Here is an 18,853-nt window from a genome sequence, read left to right as displayed (position 1 = left end):
ATAGGATGAGGAGGGGGCTGGTAATAGCAGGACAAGGGGAAACTGATTTAAGTTGAAAGAGGGAAGATTTAGGTTGGATGTTAGGGGGAAAGTTGTTTACTAGCATAGTGGTTAGGCCCTGGAACGAGCTGTCCAGGGAGGTTGTGGATGCCCCGTCCTTGGGGGTGTTCTTGGCCAGGTTGGACAGGGCCCTGGGCAACCTGATCTAGTAAAGGTGTATGTTTGGTGGCCCTGCCAGGCAGGGGGGTTTGTTCTTCATGATCCATGAGGTCCCTTCCAACCTGGGTCATTCTGTGACTCTGTGATACTGGTGTGTGGCTGCTTGTCCCAGGGCGCTGACCTTTTGTCTTCAGGTTCACCAACAAGACTGTAACTGATTTATGGAGGAGGCAAGTGATGGGTGCTACTGTGTGACAATCAACATCACTTTGTGGACATTTGAAAGCACCTTCCTCCAGAGCTGTTCACCTCCAGAAGAGGGTGCTCAGAAGTGTTTACTGGCAGAAGATCTGGCTCCAGCTTGGTATGGAAAAACTGGGGAATGATACCATCGTGTCCGGTGAAGAACAAGAAGCAGGTGGGCGTCCCTGCTCCCTCTTGTCTGCTGGCAAGGTCCAGATGAGATCCCAGAGCCAGAAGCTGCCATTCCAAGGAGAGCTTACTCAACCATTTTGGATTTGAGCTGTCACACCAAGGAGAGCTGACTGAACCACGTTGGACTTATTTGTAAGTTTATACTATCATTGGAAACTGTTGCCGTGGTCACAGTCATCGTCAGCGGAACAACAAGTCCTGATGACCCACCACTACTGAAGATCAATGACTGAACTACTAAACACGTCAGATCCATGGTGGTGACTCTCTCTCCCTCTTGCTTCCTATAAAGACTCCTTGATTCTTTTTCCTGTCTTTTCTATTGCCCGCCTTCCCTTCCTAATCACCCTAAATCGTAATAGCATCCGTCCTCCAACATTTGAACCATGCTCAGGCATACACGTATGGACCTCCTCTCCTTCCTATAAATTGGAGCAGGACAGAGAACCACAAGGATTGTCAGCTCCCAAGTCATGCAAGTATTGCACACAACACAGATAACTTCATCTGTTGGCCCCGCTGTCTCTGCATACCACCAAGCGAGGACCTGCAGTGCCCAGGCGAGACGATGTGCCTGGCATTGCAAAGCCAGCCCACGTGTGTGCAGATGGCAAGGAGCGTGTGGCACTGTGCACCGACAGCCCTTGCCTGCCCAGGACTGCGTGTGGAGGGCGTTCTCCACTGCAGCCCTGCCCAACAGTCAGTAGGGGTGTGCGGCCATGATGGCAGTAATGAACAAACTGCTGCTTCACAAAGATCTTGGCCCGATTAGAAATCTTTGAGTAGTGCTGTTACAGCAGACAGAATGTGATAAGCGCAAGTAGTCTCCTACACTTCACATCCTTGCTACTTCATTCTGGGTGTTGTCACTGAGCAGCATCTAACACAAGTTCTGCCCTGGTCAGCTGGCTGCCTTAGCTTGAGCCCTGATGGCAACGCCGTGACGTGATGTTAGTATTGCTGTTTTCTCCTCGTCAGAATACTCTGCCTTTTGAAGGAAGCAGCTTCTTGGTTATTTTGTTTTGTTGTTGAATTTTATTGAATTAATTTACAATATCTATATTCCATATAGTTATAGATGTTTTGAATATGATCATCTGTGGTGCTGAGAATTTTTGTAGAAAAGGTATACTCAGTTCGGAAGGTGTAATAAGGATGTTAAAGAAAGAACCCCCTGTTGTGTTGACCAGTGATGATGCTCCCACCCCCTGACCAATGGTGGAGAGGAGCATGAAGAGAGAGGTGGTGCTGGGGGGATCTTGGGGCTGCTGGGCCTGTCATACTTTTTCCAGGCAGAGGTTTTACAGGTGTTGCCCCCATGCCGACCCTGTGGGGGGGGGCACTCCCACATCCTGAAGGATGGAGGAGAGGAGCGGGAGGGCAGAGTTGGTGCTGTGGGGGGCTGGGAGCTGTGGGGCCTGGTATGCTTTCCCCTGGCTGTAGTTTTCTGGGTGTCGGATGATGCCCTCAAACTGCCACCCTGTGGGGGCTGCTCCAACCTCCTGAAGGATGGTGAAGGAAAGTTGGTGACAGTTCCTGGGGGGGACAGGGGGCTGCTGGGCCAGTTGGCTTCCCCCAGGCAATGGTCGTCCGTCTGTTGGATGATGTCCCCAGGTCTATACTCTGCTGGGGTCGCTTCCATCCCCTGATGGATGGTGGAGGGGAGGGTGAGGGCAGAGATGGTGCTGGAGGCTGACAGGCCTCTCAAGCTTCCCTGAGGCAGTGGCTGCCTGCGGGTGACACTTTGAGGGAGCCACTGCCAACCCCTGAAGAATGGTGGTGGGGGACAGGAGGGTGGTGTTGATGCCAGGGTGCTGCTGTTTGGGTGCCAGCCGATGACTGCAAGCTTCCAAACCAGGTGGGTCCCTCCTGTCCCCTGAAAGAGGTGTTGATGCCCAAGGTGGATAGGGGCCACTGGGCATGATGTACTTCCCAGGGGCCACGGAGCCTGGGCTGGTGGGCTACGGGGGCTGCACTGGGGGCAGCTGAGCCCGACAGCCGTCAGGCCTGGCAGGGGCCGCTCTGGTGGTGCTCTGCGGCTGGTGGGCAGATTGTCACTGCACAGGCACCGGTTGTTTGTGCCACGTCTTTTCTGTGCGGCGCACTGAGGCGAGCAAGCTGTTTGTCCAAGCGTGAGGTGTTGCTGCGGGCAATATGCTGGACTGCAGCATCTTCAGCAAGGCGCCTGCAGGGAGAGAAACGTGCTGAGGGCACAGGAGAACCCCCTGCTCTCCTTCCTCACAGTGCATGATAGAGTCACTCTCAGCTCCGGGCCTGTCTCAGGCCCAGCAGGAAGAACATGCAGCAGGAATGGTGAGGCCAGTTAAATGTCTGACAGTGTCAATCTCAGACAGTGTTAGGCAACAACTAACTGGCTTCTCTATGCTGCTTTAAGTAGAAATGCCTCCTTGCTCACAGGATCCCTATAGTAAAGAGAGGGGGCAGGATGGGGTTGGGGGTGAACAAGAACTCACTGGTTTATCTGCCTCCGTTGTCGGACAAGACGATAGCACGAAAACATTGCCATCAGCATGGTAACGAAGATAGCCACACCAAATCCCAGGCAGTACTTCTTGATAAAATTATTGTCTGCGGCATTTGCGTGTTCCTCACCATCCGCACCTGGAAAAACAATGTGGATCTGTTTCACCAGCTGCTGCTTTGAGTGACGTGGACAAGAACAACCACAGGAAGGATCCCGCTCCGGGCTGCTGTTGTGCCTGGTGGCTCAGGGGAAGCACAGCAAGCTCTGGAATGCAGGGTCTGTGCACAGGAGGTACTATGGAGGGTCCTGTTTCCTCTCCTTATCTGCTGAATGTGGTTCTGGTGGCCTAGTTCCCAAAAGGACAAAGTTCCTAAGTCCCTGGGAACTGGCTGCAGTGGGAGGGGAGCAACCTCTAACCACGGCCACGGAGCTCTATGAGCGGCCCTTACCTGGAGTGACAGTTGTTGTGTGCATGGCCTCTATTACTCTCAGGGGGACAGTCAGTGTGCGAACTCTGCCGTTCCAAAATGCAAGCCAGCGCATAGGTGCTCCACCTGTCTCTTTAGAAAGGAGGTAAGGGAGTGGGACTGTAAGTAACTGCTTCTCATCAGGAAGATGGTGCAGTTTCTCCACATGTATTTCTAGAAATTCAGTTTCACAAGCCTTTCAGGGAACAGACGGAAATACACCTACCACGTGCTTTGTCCTTCATGATTTTCATTAGCAGAGGGGGCAGTGTCTGCAGATATTTTCCTGTTTCCAGGGCCTCTTTCTGTTTCTCAGGACCTAAACAGAAAGCATTAAGATAACTTTCAGACAAACAAGATATTAAACTGAACGGTCTTTTCAGTGAAGTCAGTAACGACAACAGCCACCCCTGGGATGCCTGTGGGGTTCCAGCACAACTAAGGATTTAGCACGGCCTTCCCTGGAGGCACTTCTGCAACCAAAGAATGAGAACTTTTCACCACACACTGCAGCTTACCTAAACGCATAACGGCATCACTGAATGGGACAAGGGCATTGTGCGAGGGCAGGGCACACACACACAGGTGTGCATTCTCACTCACACCTGCAGACGCGCCTGGCTGACATTAGGACTGTGAGCTGGCATCTCTCAAAGGAAGTAAAATCTCATGACATGGTATGCTGTAATTTCTCTCTTCCTTAGGGACCTGCAGTGACTGGAAGGGGCTCAGGTGATGACATGGCACTCAGACCTGGGTCAAAAGTTGCAAAGCTGCAGAGAAGCCAGGTGGGCAGTTGGCTGGCACTCAGCAGCTTTCCAGATACTCTCTCCAGGCCATGTAAAACAATCTTCAGAGAAGGCATAGAAGAACATTTGGCCCCTCAAGGTTTTTTTAGTGGGGAGATCTCTGATGTATTGAGACAAAGTCAACGGGATGCTGGGAGCATGCAGCACCCAAGAAACAGTGACTACCCAAGCTTCTCATGGAGAAGAAATCACCAGGCAGTGAAAAGATGAACCCCTCCTGAACTTCCACAACCAAATATGAGCAAAGATCATGAGATGAAGACTGGTGACTTACGTCTGGCATCCACCCCAGGCTCAGGGACGCGACTTTGCTTTCGAAATGCACCAAAGGGGCCTGCAGGCACAAGAGTGATCAGACACAGGTGAGGAGAGCTTCCGCTGTGCACTGGGGTCTGCCTTGTTTTTTTTCCTGCAGTGACCTGTGAGGACTGGCTGCAGGTCAGGGAATGACATGGCCCAAACAGCAAAGGAATAGGAGCAAAGACTGGCAAGGGCCGCCTTCCCACTGAAATGTGACAATTCTCCAAGTAAAGAAATACTAATGACTGATCTGTGTACGACCTTCAAAGCACAAAGAGACTTGAAAGACCTTTGGAGAGCCTTACGTACCCAAATAAGCTATTACAGCACTAATTTTTCGACTTCCAAGGAAACAGACACTCACAACTTACCTCGGAGTTTCCCCTGAGGCACAAAAGCAGTCTCCTTCCAGTCATCTGAGGAAGGAGTACCAATGTCATCATCTAGAAGAAAGAACAGAAGAGGGATGTTCCCATTGCATGCTGTGATCTTCCTCTCCCTTAGTGACAGGGAAGGGGCCAGGTAACGGGATGGGAGACTCAGGCCTCGATCGCCAAAGCTATAGAGGGGCCATGGTGACCTGGAGCCTAGCACTCGGCAGCTTTACAAATGCTCCCTCCTGGCCACATGCAGCACCCCTCCGGGACCGCGTGGAAGAGCATACAAAGAAAAGGTGCCTGAAACACACTGGGCTACAGCTGGGGGTCTCTGTTGGGAACCAGGATTTTTCTATGGGGAGCATCAGGCAGCTGGAGCAGAAATGCTCATGCTTTTCCCAGCACACACCTTCCACGTTCTCCCCTGGGACACCCCCAGGATGAAGAGCATGCTCCACCCAGCCAGCGGCAGAGCCGTGGGAGCACAGGGCTTCCTCATGCCCTTGCCCAGCTCCTGTGGTGCTGCCTGTCCCCCTTTTCCAATACCCCCCCGCCCCCATCGAAGGCAGCCTTAGGGCTATAAGGCACAGAGCCACTGGAACCAGAACCTGGGCTTCTCACTCTCATTTCCGCTTATTTTTTACCCCATCTCTGCCCACCCACCTGCTCCTGCTGCTCGCCCTGGAGCAGCACAAGTCTCCTGACAACACATGGCTATCAGTAGGAGGACGGCAAGGCAGGTGGGGGCCGTGGCCCCCAGTACTCCTTCCATGCTGCTACCACCACTGCTACAGCCACAACGAGTGCTGCTATTTGGGCACAGAACACCTAGAGCACGCAGCTGGGCATTGTGATCTTGTGGCACAAGGCAGCAATGTGGCAGGGCATAGTGACCTCACATCCCCAGGCTGCTGGCTGGGCCTCCCCACGGGCTGCTCCTCCTGTGCAGCAGGGCTGCATAGAGTGGGTGCTTGTGGCACCCCTTAGTGGGTGAGTGCCAGGCTGCTGGGGAAGAATTACTGGGAGCGTGTCCCACTGGGTAGATCTGTTCCACCGCAAGGACCAGGCTCCCCCTGGGCTTGTTATGGACGCTGAGGATTCCCAGTCATCTAGAGCAGCAGGAGACCATGGCAGATATTTTCACATTTACATTGTGGAAATATATTATTGTGGAATGGTTTGGGTGGGAAGGGACATTAAAGACCCAGAGACTCTGTCAAAGGATAAAGAAAATCGCTCCAGTGTTGTTTTTACTGCTTTGTGCAAATCAAAAGATTGCATTTTGTCTTTTAATGGCCAAAAAAGCCATTTCTTCAGGGACACTGTATTTGTTGTCACAGACTCTAACAAAAATGCAAACTGAGCTTTATGTGTAGCATCAATACTTTAGTATTTCGTATCTTGTATTTGACAGTTCCCTCCCAGCCAGTTGCCCGTGCCTTTCTCTCAGCCCATGAGAGCACCACTTACTGCCTCTGGGAACTTGGAAACTGGCAGCATGATGGCCAGCACACACACAAGGTGCTCGTGACGCAGCTCCAGACGGCTCTCCTGAGGCCCAGCTTCATTTCACGGCCACTCACGCTCTGCTGCTGGACATTCTGCAACGGAAAAGCCACCGGATGCAAATCCCATCCCTCACAGATGGTATCAGACCCCTGCTCTCATGGCAGTCACCACCGCCCGGCATTGGACAGCGCTTCCACTTCCCTTGCTCCTGCCACAAGACACCAACGTCTGCTTCTAGTTCGGCTCCACCATGGGATCCTGTTTGCAACAGAAAAACACACGGAGGCTGCCAGCCACTGCAACACGCGCTGTGAAACCCCTGGCACTGCTGAGTCCCATGAGCAGAGGAGAGAAGCGTCTGCCTGCCATGGACGGGCTGCGGCGGGATTGAATCCTGCCTTCCAATCGGGACACCCCCAGGGAGAGCCTCCCTGGGGACCCAAAGACTTACGGCAGCGCCAACACAGCAGGCAGAAACGCGACGTGCTCCTGACTGCCCGCACTGTTCAAAGCTCCCTGACTTGCGGAATCAAACTCTATAATCCAGAGATGGGTTATAAAGCAGGTATGTTTTATTCCAGCGCTGGGTGCAAGGGGGATAGCTCCTCCAAACTTGCACACCAACTTGTAAAACCGTGATACAGATATAGGTACACCTCATGCATAGTCAATGATTTCCCGTAATTCTAACATGCATCCCTTAATTCTAATACACATTCTTTATCATGCAGACCCCCTCTTGTTATCGCCCATCTTGTCAGGGAGATGCAAATATCAAAAGAGGAGTTGCAACACCTAATCCCCTTCTCACCAGGTGTCTCAGGGAATTCTCACTCCTTAATCTTCATCCTTCCTGCTCTTCCAGACCCACTGTCTCCATTCCTTGTTATTCTAACTAAATCATTTTCTGTAAACTACCTTTAACTATCCCCCTTTTAGCCCCCCTTTATTCTGAATTCCAGCAGAGCATCTGTTTTCTGCTTCCCTGTTCATCCCTCCCTCTCCCTCTCCCTCCCTCCGCCCTATGACGGCAGCCCTTCAAAGCAACCAACACAACCACGCCAAACCGCAGCCCGGACTCGTCCCGCTCACTGCAATCCAGACCCACTCCATCCATACAAACCTTCATCCACGCCGTTTCTTAACCGGGCCTCGGCGCCACCCGGATCTTACAGCCAGCGAGCGGCCGGCAAACGAACAGACGTCTTCCTCTTGGTGCCGCACAGCCCAGCACTGCCGGAGCCGCACCACACGATCCGGGCCGGGGCCGGCTCAGGCTCTGCCTCCAGGCTTTTGGGGCCGGCCGGGTGACTCCGCAGCACAGCGAGACCGTGGAGCCGCCCGGGAGCCGCCTCTGGGTGCCGGCAGCGCCGCGAGCTCCTCCCCCAACAGCCCCTCCGTGCCCCCGCACCGAGGCCCGACCCCGTTCGCAGCACAGAGCCCGCTCCTCCCGGCCCCGCTCATGGCCGCCATGGCCCGGAAGTGCTCTCCGCCGCCTGCAGGAAGCACTTCCTGTCACTGTCACGTGGCTCAGGCCGGGCTGGGGCCTGTTGGGGGGAGGGCAGCTGCCAGATCTTCTCCCAGTAAACACTTCTGAGCACCCTCTTCTGGAGGTGAACAGCTCTGGAGGAAGGTGCTTTCAAATGTCCACAAAGTGATGTTGATTGTCACTCAGTAGCACCCATCACTTGCCTCCTCCATAAATCAGTTACAGTCTTGTTGGTGAACCTGAAGACAAAAGGTCAGCGCGCTGGGACAAACAGCCACACACCAGTATCACAGAGTCACAGAATGACCCAGGTTGGAAGGGACCTCATGGATCATGAAGAACAAACCCCCCTGCCTGGCAGGGCCACCAAACATACACCTTTACTAGATCAGGTTGCCCAGGGCCCTGTCCAACCTGGCCCTGAACACCCCCAAGGACGGGGCATCCACAACCTCCCTGGGCAGCCCGTTCCAGGGCCTAACCACTCTGCTAGTAAACAACTTTCCCCCTAACATCCAACCTAAATCTTCCCTCTTTCAACTTCAATCAGTTTCCCCTTGTCCTGCTATTACCAGCCCCCTCCTCATCCTATGTGGAACACCAGTGCCAGCAGTGCGGCCGCCATTTTAGAACCCTCTCCACGTCACCTTGGTCACCGCTGCCGCGCGCAACGCACTCGCCTCTGACAGCTCTGGCAGTTAGCAGCCATGTCGGCAGCTAAGAGGGCTAGGGTAGAAGTTTTCCCTGTTTCAGGCGGGAGGATGGAGCTGGGGGCCCTAGGAGTGAGAAGGAGGAGGGGGCCCGCCATGACCACCAGGCAGAGGATGGGTAAGAGAGCCATATTCCATCATGCCTGGACCAGCCCCGTGACCACCACCCATGTGGAGCCTATGGAGGTGGGTCCACCTCCAGATGAGCGAATGGAGGTGGATCCACCTGCAGAGGAGCCCATGGAGGTGGATCCACCTGCAGAGGAGCCCATGGAGGTGGATCCGCCCGCGGCATAGCTGGCCTGGCACCACACCACCGTGCCAGGCCCCGCGCTGGCATGGTCACAGCTCCACCGTGGCTGGTCCAGGCGCTGAGCTCCTTACCCGCTGCACGGCCCCCGCCCCCTGCATTAGCTGGGTGGCATTTTTGTAACATCTGTTCCTCCTTTGGGCCTATTCTGCAGCCACATTCTGTGGGCCCCCAGTCCCATCTTTACCCTGTTTGTTCCAGTCCCTGTTTCTATAGTTGGTTTTTGGGTTTAGTTTAGTTTTAGAGTTAGGTGTAGGTTGTTGTTAGTGTTTTTGAGTTAGGCATAGGTTATTGTTTGTGTTTTTGAGTTAGGCATTGCTTATTGTTCATTTTTTAGTGTTAGGAGTAGGTTAGGAGTAGGTTTAGTGTTAGTAGTTGGTGTTTTCCTGTTAGGAGTTTGTTCCTCTTCATTCTTTAGTGTTAGGAGTAGATTGTTGTTCCCATAGTAGAGTTAGGCATAGGTTACTGTTGGTACTGTAGGGTTAGGCGTGGGTTCCTACCAGCAGCTGGCAGCAAACAGCGCTCGCTCGGTAAGCACACGTCTGCTTTCTCCCCCGGAGCCGTGAGTGCGACTGCCATGAGAGCGGAGGTCTGATGCCATCTGCGAGGGATGGGATTTGCATCCGGTGGCTTTTCCGTTGCAGAATGTCCAGCAGCAGAGCGTGAGTGGCCGTGAAATGAAGCTGGGCCTCAGGAGAGCCGTCTGGAGCTGCGTCACGAGCTTCCTGCATGGCCAGCGCAAGGTAGGTGTGCCTTACTGTAAGCGTGCGCTGAAGCAGTGTTGGTTAAGCACGGCTCACTCCTCTGTCTGCAACAGATGGGCTTTCTGCGCGCTTTATTGCTGTGGCCGGCGTTGAACAGCACAGCAGCAGCGAGGCCTCGAACATGTCCACAACCAGGTACGTGAATGTGAGTAAATTTAGCTGTGTGAATGATGTTATTGTTCATATTAGTAAGGCAGTATTCACATGTGTGTGATGGAGCTCAGGGATAGGTTTATTCTTGCCTGGTAAATTTTCCCTTCTTTGACACCCACCCGTCCTCTTGCTTCTCTTCCCCTCACCTGTAAGTGCAGCAATACTGAAGGCTGAGGGCTCTTCTCCGAGGCAGGCGCTAAAGGGCAATTGAAATGCAAGTTTGTTGTCCCTCTTTGTTCTTGGGTCGGTAGCCCAAGGTGACCAAGCTTCAGAGCACTTCTCTAAGTCAGCCTGGAAATGTTTCTAGCAGGAAGTAACTCCATCACAGTGCCTGAGAGTAATGATGCCTCTTTTTCCCCCCTCACAGCAGGCAGCCTCCATAAGAGAGCAGTAGAGCAGCAGGCTGTCTGTGCTATGGCTGATGAACTGCATTTCTGGCCACCTGAGATCCCTGAGCCCATGCTAATGAAGAACATGCTGCGCCACAGACTCTTCTACGGAGCCGTTTTGCAGCTTCTCTGTGCTGGCCATCATGCTGCCAGTTTCCAAGTTCCCAAAGGCAGTAAGTGGTGCTCTCATGGGATAGGAGAAAGGCACGGGCAACTGGGTGGGAGGGAACCATCTGTAACTGTTGCCAGCAGCCTGGAGGTGCCAGCTCAGTCTTATCCTGTGGCTACTGCTGCTCCCTATGAGCTGCCAGGCACAGGGTCCTCCCGCGCGTGCAGGGACCGCCTTGCAGGAAAGGGCTTTAGGCTCTGGTTTGTGTGGGATTTGGGGAACGAGACAGGGGTGGAGTTTCTTGTGTGCCCGACTGTCAGGAAGGCGGTTCCCAGTTCTGGCAGCCCAACGTGCCCAGCAGGGTGACTTGAGCTCCCAAAGCGAGCCGCCAACCAGTTGTTAGCTGAGAAGGTTCCCTGAGCGTTTCCGAATTGATTCTTGTAGGACTCGGAGAGTCTGGGGACTGAGACTTGGGAGAGAGTGAAGAAAGCTGAGGCAAGGCAAGCGCTGCTCAGCTGAGGAAGAAAGCCGAGAAGGAAAGCAGAAAGCAACGATGATGGCCTGAGCAAGAAGCTACAAAGGACAGCAGAACCACCTGCAGCGCTTCCTCGGAGGTGGCACCAAAAGCTGCTGACTGAACAGTCCAGTTTACCGGCACAGCCGTGCTTTCCCTGTCATGGACGGTGGAGATGATGGAAGTGAACTGGACAGGAAGGACTTGTGCTGCGTTAGAAGCAAAGAGGGCTTCACCTGTGCAGGACTTGGTGTACGGCAAGAGCTGGAGACGCTGCGTTCCTTCAGGGTGTGTCTCTTGAGGTCCAGGCCTGGTGTAGGGTTAGGTTGAAATAGGGCTGGCTGGGACTGGAGAGGGAGGAGGTGACGTAGCCCTGGGGTTTGGCTTCTCCTTGGGTCTGACTGGAGGCTGAGTGACTGATTGCTAAGCGGAAATCCTGGGCACTGGGGCTTCATTTTGGGGTGTGGGCGGGGTAATAAATAGAAGCCGAGTCCTTTTGTACGCAATAAAATTGAAGCGAACTTTCTAAACCTGGTGCTGCCTCTTTCAGTAGCTGGTCAGAATGTCCCTCGCTCGGGCTGGCAATCACAGGGCGATCAAGCGGTCGGCTTCACGTCTCTCCCTTGACATGGTGCAGGTTTTCCCCCGTTTCCTTGTTGGTCTTCCCAGCCTGTGGCCTTTCAGCCAACCCGTAAGTGCTGGTGACAGGCTGTGAGCATCTCCTTGCTCTCTGAGGACTGACAGAAAGAAACCAGAGGAGGGGAAGCAGCCCGGCAGGAAGAAGGGTGACCCGTGCTCAGCCCCTTGAGTTGGCCTCTCTTCCCTGAGGGTTCTTTCAGCTTCTGATGCACCGTGTGCTGCTGTTTGCCTGGGAAGCCCAGCTGCACGCTGGCAGCCGTGGCCTGTGCATCAGCCTCCCCTTGAGGCCCAAGGAGTTGTTTGTTTTTATGTATTCAGTATTGGTGTGGCATTTTGTTGTTTTGTTCAGCTTTGAGATCAAGGGGTAATTTAACACCGTTGGAAGTAATTGGGGTTCAGGAGTAGCACATGCAGAATTTTGATCACGCAGCAAGTTGTGATTTCTACTGTGTTGAAGAACTGGCACACACATATACGCCTGCAGCCGGAGCTTGATTGACTCTCGTCAATACGGCCTTCCAAAGCCCGGCCCTGGGGAGCTGTCCAAAAATTTTCCAACATTTTGTATTACCTAAGTTTATTTTAAACAGCCAAGGAGGAGTAATCTCTTAAAGGCTTTTTTAAAGGCATTGGACTAGGTTTTGATTATCACGTCTCAGGAAGCTTCTGCATTCCACCTAGTGCTAATGGGATAAATCAAGAGCAGATTACACAAGAGATTCAGGCCTTGCTGCCAGTCTTTTATGAATCCGAACTTTGTTTCATGTTGCCAGATATTCTGGTTTCCTTTTCAGGAGATTCCTTTGCTGTATATTAAGAAGGCCAACTGCATCCTGGCCTGCATCAGAAACAGTGTTGCCAGCAGGAGCAGAGAGGTGATTGTCCCCCTGTTCTCAGCACTGATGAGGCCGCAGCTCGAGTGCTGTGTTCAGTTTTGGGCCCCTCAGTGCAAGGAAGACATGGAGGCCCCGGAACGCGTTCAGAGGAGGGCAACAAAGCTGGTGAGGGGTCTGGAGCACAGGCCGTATGAGTTGAGGCTGAGGGAGCTGGGATTGTTCAGCCTGGAGAAGAGGAGGCTCAGTGGAGACCTCATTGCTCTCTCTACCTTCCTGAAGGGAGGCTGTAGTGAGATCCGGATGTAGTGTGTAGGTCAGATCTATGAGGCAGGAGCTGCTGTGGGGCAGATGTGGGTCAGATCTATGGGGCAGGAGCTGTTGTGGGGATGATGTGGGTCAGATCTATGGGACTGGAGCTGCTGTGGGTCTGATGGGGGCTAGATCTATGGGGCAGGAGCTGCTGTGTGGGTGATGTGTGTCAGATCTATGGGGCAGGAGATGCTATGGCGCTGATGTTGGTAAGATATATGGGGCAGGAGCTGCTGTGGGGTAGATGTGGGTCTGATCTATGGGGCAAGAGCTGTGGTGGGTCCCATGTGGGTCAGATCTATCAGCGGGAGCTGCTGTGTGGCTGATGTGGGTCTGATCTATGGGGCAGGAGCTTCTTTGGGGCTGATGTGGGTCAGATCTATGGGGCGGGAGCTGTTCTGGGGCAGATGTGGGTGAGATCTATGTGGCAGGAGCAGCTGTCGGTCAGATCTATGGGGTTGGAGCTCCTAAGGGGCAGATGTGGGTCGGATCTATGGGGCAGGAGCTGCTGTGGGGCTGGTGTTGGTCAGATCTGTGGGGCGGGAGCTGCTGTGTGGCTGATGTGGGTCAGACCTATGGGGCAGGAGCTGCTGTGGGGCCTATGTGGGTCAGATCTGTGGGACAGGAGCTGCTGTGGGGCTCATGTGGTTGAGATCTATGGGGCAGGCGTTGCTGTGGATCTGATATGGGTCAGATATATGGGGCAGGAGCTGCTATGGGGCAGATGTGGGTCAGATCTATGGGGCAGGAGCTGTAGTGGGTCAGATGTGAGTCAGATCAATGGGGCAGGAGCTGCTGTGGGGATGATGAGGGTCAGATCTATGAGGGAGGAGCTGCTGTGGGACAGATCTAAGGGGCAGGAGCTGCTGTGGGGCACATGTGGGTCAGATCTATAAGGCAGGAGTTGCTGTGGGGCAGATGTGGCTCAGATCTATGAGGCAGGAGCTGCTATGGGGCAGATGTGGGTGAGACATATTGAACAGGAGCTGCTGTGGGGCTTATGTGGATCAGATCTATAGGGCAGGAGCTCCTGTGGGGCAGATGTGGGTCAGATCTATGAAGCAGCAGCTGCTGTGGGGCACATGCATGTCAGATCTATGGGGCAGGAGCTGCTGTGGAGATGATTTGGGTGAGATCTCTGGGGCAGGAGCTGCAGAGGGGCTTATGTGGGTCAGATCTATGGGGCAGGAGCTGCTGTGAGGCTGATGAGGGTCACATCTATGGGCCAGGAATTGCTGTGGGGTAGATATGGCTCATATCAATGGGGCAGGAGATGCTGTGGGGCAGATCTATGGGGCAGAAGCTGCTGTCGAGTATATTTGAGTCAGATGTATGGGGCAGGAGCTGCTATGGGGAGATATGAATCTGATCTATGGGGCAGGAGCTGCTGTGGGACAGATCTATGGGACAGGAGCTGATGTGGGGCTGATATGGGTCAGATCTATGGGGAAGGAGCTGCTGTGGGGCAGATGTGGGTCAGATCTACGGGGCAGGAGCGGCTGTGCGTCAGATCTATAGGACAGGAGCTGCTGTGGGGCTGATGTGCGTCAGATCTATAGGACAGGAGCTGCTGTGGGGCTGATGTGCGTCAGATCTATAGGACAGGAGCTGCTGTGGGGCACACGTCGATCAGCTCTATGGGGCAGGAGCTGCTGTGGGGCTCATGTGGGACAGATCTATGGGGCAGGAGCTGCTGTGGTGCTGATGTGGTTAAGATCTATGAGACAAGAGCTGCTGTGGGGCAGATGTGGGTCAGATCTATTGGGCAGGAGCTGTTGTGGGGCACATGGGTATCAGATCTTTGGGGCAGGAGCTGTTGTGGGGCACATGTCGGTAGATCTATGTGGCAGGAGCTGCTGTGGGGCAGATGTGGGTCAGATCTATGGGGTAGGTGCTGCTATGGAGCTGCTGTGGGTCAGATCTATGGGGCAGGATCTGCTGTGGGTCATATGTGGGTCAGATCTATGAGTTAGGAGCTGCTGTGGATCAGATCTATGGGGCAGGAGCTGCTAAGGGGCACATGTGGGTAAAATCTCTGAGGCAGGGGCTGAGGTGGGTCATATCTATGGGGCAGGAGCTGCTGTGGGGCTGATGTGGGTCAGATCTACGGAACAGGTGCTGCTGTGGAGCTTATGTGGGTCAGATCTATAGGGAAGGAGCTGCTGTGGGGCAGGTGTGTGTCATATCTATGGGGCAGGAGCTGCTGTGGGGCTGGTGTGGGTCAGATCAATGGGGCAGGTGCTGGTGTGGGGCTGATGTGGGTCAGATCTATGGGGCAGGAGCTGGTGTGGGGCTGATTTGGGTCAGATCTATGGGGCAGGAGCTGCTGTGGGGCTGATGCAGGTCAGATCTATGGGGCAGGAGCAGCTGTGGGGCACATGTGGGTCAGGTCTATGGGACAGGTTCTGCTGTGGGGCTAATTGGGGTATGATCTATTGAGGCAGGAGCTGCTGTGGGTCAGATCTACGGGGCAGGAGCTGCTGTGGGGTTGCTGTGGGTCAGATCTATGGGGCAGGAGCTGCTATGGGGCACATGTGTATCAGATCTATGGGGCAGGAGCTGTTGTGGGGCACATGTGGGTCAGATCGATGGGGCAGGAGCTGCTGTGGTGCACATGTGGGTCAGATCTATGGGGCAGGAGTTGCTGTGGGGCAGATGTGGGTCTGATCTATGGGGCAGGAGCTGCTGTGGGTCAGATCTATGGGGCAGGAGTTGCTGTGGGGCACATGTGGGTCAGATCTATGGGGCATAACCTGCTGAGGGGTATATGTGGGTCATATCTATTGGGCTGGAGCAGCTGTGGGTCTGATGAGGGTCATATCAATGGGGAAGGAGATGCTGTGGGTTAGATCTATGGGGCAGAAGCTGCTGTCGGGCATATGTGAGTCAGATCTATGGGGCAGGAGCTGCTGTTGGTCAGATGTGGTTCAGATCTATGGGGCAGGAGCTGCTGTGGGGCTGATGTTGGTCAGATCTATGGGGCAGGAGCTGCTGTGAGGCTGATGAGGGTCACATCTATGGGCCAGGTATTGCTATACATCTGACTCACATATGCCCGAAAGGAGCTTCTGCCCCATAGATCTAACCCACAGCAACAGCTACCCCATTGATATGACCCACATCTGCCCCACAGCAGCTCCTTCCCAATAGATATGAACCACATGTGCCCCACAGCAGCTCCTGCCCCATAGATCTGACCCACAGCTTCTCCTGCCCCATATATCTGACACACAGCAGCTCCTGCCCCATAGATCAGACCCACATCTGCCCCACAGCAGCTCCTGCCCCATAGATCTGACCCACATCAGCCCGACAGCAGCTCCTGCCACATAGATCTTACCCACGTCTACCCCACAGCAGCTCCTGCCCTACAGATCTGACCCACATCAGCCCCACAGCAGCTCCTGCCACATAGATCTGACCCTCATCTGCAACACAACAGCTTCTGCCCCATAGATCTGACCCACATCAGCTCCTGACACATAGATCTGACCCAGATCAGCTCCAGCCTTAGAGGTCTGACCCTCATCAGTCCCACAAGAGCTCCTGCCCCATAGATCTGACCTACATCTGCCCCACAGCAGCTCCTGCCCCATAGATCAGACCCACATCTGCCCCACAGCAGCTCCTGCCCCATAGATCTGACCCACATCAGCCCGACAGCAGCTCCTGCCACATAGATCTTACCCACGTCTACCCCACAGCAGCTCCTGCCCTACAGATCTGACCCACATCAGCCCCACAGCAGCTCCTGCCACATAGATCTGACCCTCATCTGCAACACAACAGCTTCTGCCCCATAGATCTGACCCACATCAGCTCCTGACACATAGATCTGACCCAGATCAGCTCCAGCCTTAGAGGTCTGACCCTCATCAGTCCCACAAGAGCTCCTGCCCCATAGATCTGACCTACATCTGCCCCACAGCAGCTCCTGCCCCATAGATCTGACCCACATCTACCCCACAGCAGCTGCTGCCCCATAGATCTTACCCAGATGTGCCCCAGAGCAGAGCCTGTCCCATAGATCTGCCCCACAGCAGCTCCTGCCCCATAGATCTGACCCACATCATCCCCACAGCAGATCCTTCCCCATTGATCAGACCCACATCTTCCCCACAGCAGCACCTCCCCCATAGACCCGACCCACATGTGCCTCACAGCAGCTCCTGCTCCATAGATGTGACCCACATCAGCCCCACAGCAGCACCTTCCCTATAGATCTGACCCACATCATATCCACAGTAGCTCCTGCCCAATAGATCAGTCCCACATCTGCCCCACCTCAGCTCCTGCCCCAAAGATGTGACCCACATCTGACCCACAGCAGCTCATGCCCGATACATCTGGCTCACATATGCCCGACAGCAGCTTCTGCCCCATAGACCTACACCCACAGCATCTCCTGCCCCATTGATAAGACCAACATCAGCCCCACAGCAGCTCCTGCCCCATACATCTGACCCACTTGCGCCCCACAGCAGCTCCTGCCCCATAGATCCGACCCCCCTCAGCCCCACAGCAGCTCCTTCCCCATAATTCTGACCCTCATCTGCCCCACAGCTACTCCTGCCCCATAGATCAGACCCACATCTTTCCCAAAGCAGCTCCTGCCTCATAGATCTGACCCACATCAGCCCCACAGCAGCTCGTCCCCCATAGATCTGACCCACATGTGCCCCACAGCAGCTCCAACCCCATAGATCTGAACAACATGAGACCCACTGCAGTTCCTGCCCCGTAGATCTGAACAACATGAGACCCACTGCAGCTCCTGCCCAATAGAGCTGCCCCATGGCAGCTCCTGCCCCATAGATCTGACCCATATCAGACTGTTATGGTTTTGCAATTTGGTTGGTGTTGGTATTCCACATCAGAACACCATGCTAATAATGGGAGTAAAGGGGACAAGTTTTTTTTTCTATGAACTGCCTTAATGAGCATGTGGGGAGGGGCACCGGAAGGGAAGTGAGGAAGGGGACGGCGTTGCTGGACCGGCTCCCTGCGAGGAGACAACGTGGTCAGAGCTTCCTGCCTTCCACAGCTCCATCGGTGAGATTTGGGACTTGGTATTCTCTTTGTTGAAACTCTCTTGTTGTTGTTTAGTGTTATTAGGTTATTAAACTGCCATTCGTTCTCAGATCACCTTTTTCCTCCCTCATTTTTTGTTAGACCTAATCGCAATCTCCCTTCCCTTCCCCGTCTCCCTAAACGCACGTGGCCGGGCCGGGCCACGCCGCACTTTGCCGTACCGTGCCGTGAGAGAAAAGGGGGGGGGGGCTTTTGTTCGTGCTGCCCCGGGTTTGTGCCCCACTGTCCCGGAGTGAGCTCTAGAGAGAACTCCGTGACATTTTTTGGTGGAGAATGCGGGCAGAGCTCAGGGCAATGTTTTGGGCAGTAATTAGGTGGTTTTTTTCAGCAGCCCTGTATGTAGGACTGATAGTCCGTAGGTTCCTGTGGTCCTGGCTTAAGGACTTCCTGATGTTGGGGGTAGGGGTAGATTTATTAAGCCGATGGCTGGCAGGGATAGAGATATCTGCCTGGCTCCCTTCCAGACTAACGAACATCACAGGCACCGTGCTTGAACTGGCTCACGAATGCTCTGAATTCCTTAAGTATGACTGGGGTGTCAATTGGAATACTGTGTTGTTAGTCTCTCTAATTGTAGTAGTTTACTATAAATTGCAGAGAGACTTGCAAAGAATAGTGCAGAGAGACTCAGGAAAAGGGCCAGAAGCATCGGGACCCCCAGTATCAGGTAATCTCACCCCTGAACACCAGAGGGACCTTGGGAAATTAATAGAACCCCTGAGTGAGTGTGGGAGATCAGGGGGATCTCAGATCGAATGGCTTATGAAAAAGATAGAGAGTCTCGAGAATGAGATCCAAACCCTAAGGGGAAGGCAACAAGTTAATCCCAGCCGACCACAGGAAGCACCAGCATCAGTGTCAGTCGCCCCAGTGGAAGGCCAGAGATGGGAACGTGTGTCCTCACGTCTGGAACGGATGGAGGAAGTAGAGGAAGATCCGGGCGAGGGACCCTCCCCAAAACCACCAAGGAAGGCAACTCAGAAGACTAACAGACATGGA

At 54.0% G+C, this 18,853-nt stretch overlaps 1 protein-coding gene and 1 long non-coding RNA gene across 2 annotated transcripts in view; one reads left to right on the top strand and one right to left on the bottom strand.

The window, feature by feature from the left end:
• LOC146755869 (rho GTPase-activating protein 32-like) overlaps positions 1–18,853 on the top strand; it is a 444,455-nt gene that overhangs the window by 204,390 nt on the left and 221,212 nt on the right. The gene's annotated exons all lie outside the window — the stretch shown is intronic.
• LOC146755873 (uncharacterized) lies at positions 1,625–3,259 on the bottom strand. Its single transcript, XR_014937830.1, has 2 exons — positions 3,069–3,259; positions 1,625–2,779 (listed from the first exon to the last, which is right to left on the bottom strand). It is a non-coding gene; the product is annotated as an uncharacterized LOC146755873 (long non-coding RNA).

This window comes from Coturnix japonica, chromosome 29 (assembly GCF_054131305.1).
Source record: "Coturnix japonica strain WE chromosome 29, WE-NBRP24, whole genome shotgun sequence".
Taxonomy (NCBI): Eukaryota; Metazoa; Chordata; class Aves; order Galliformes; family Phasianidae; genus Coturnix; species Coturnix japonica.
This window is presented reverse-complemented; position numbering and strand designations above follow the sequence as displayed.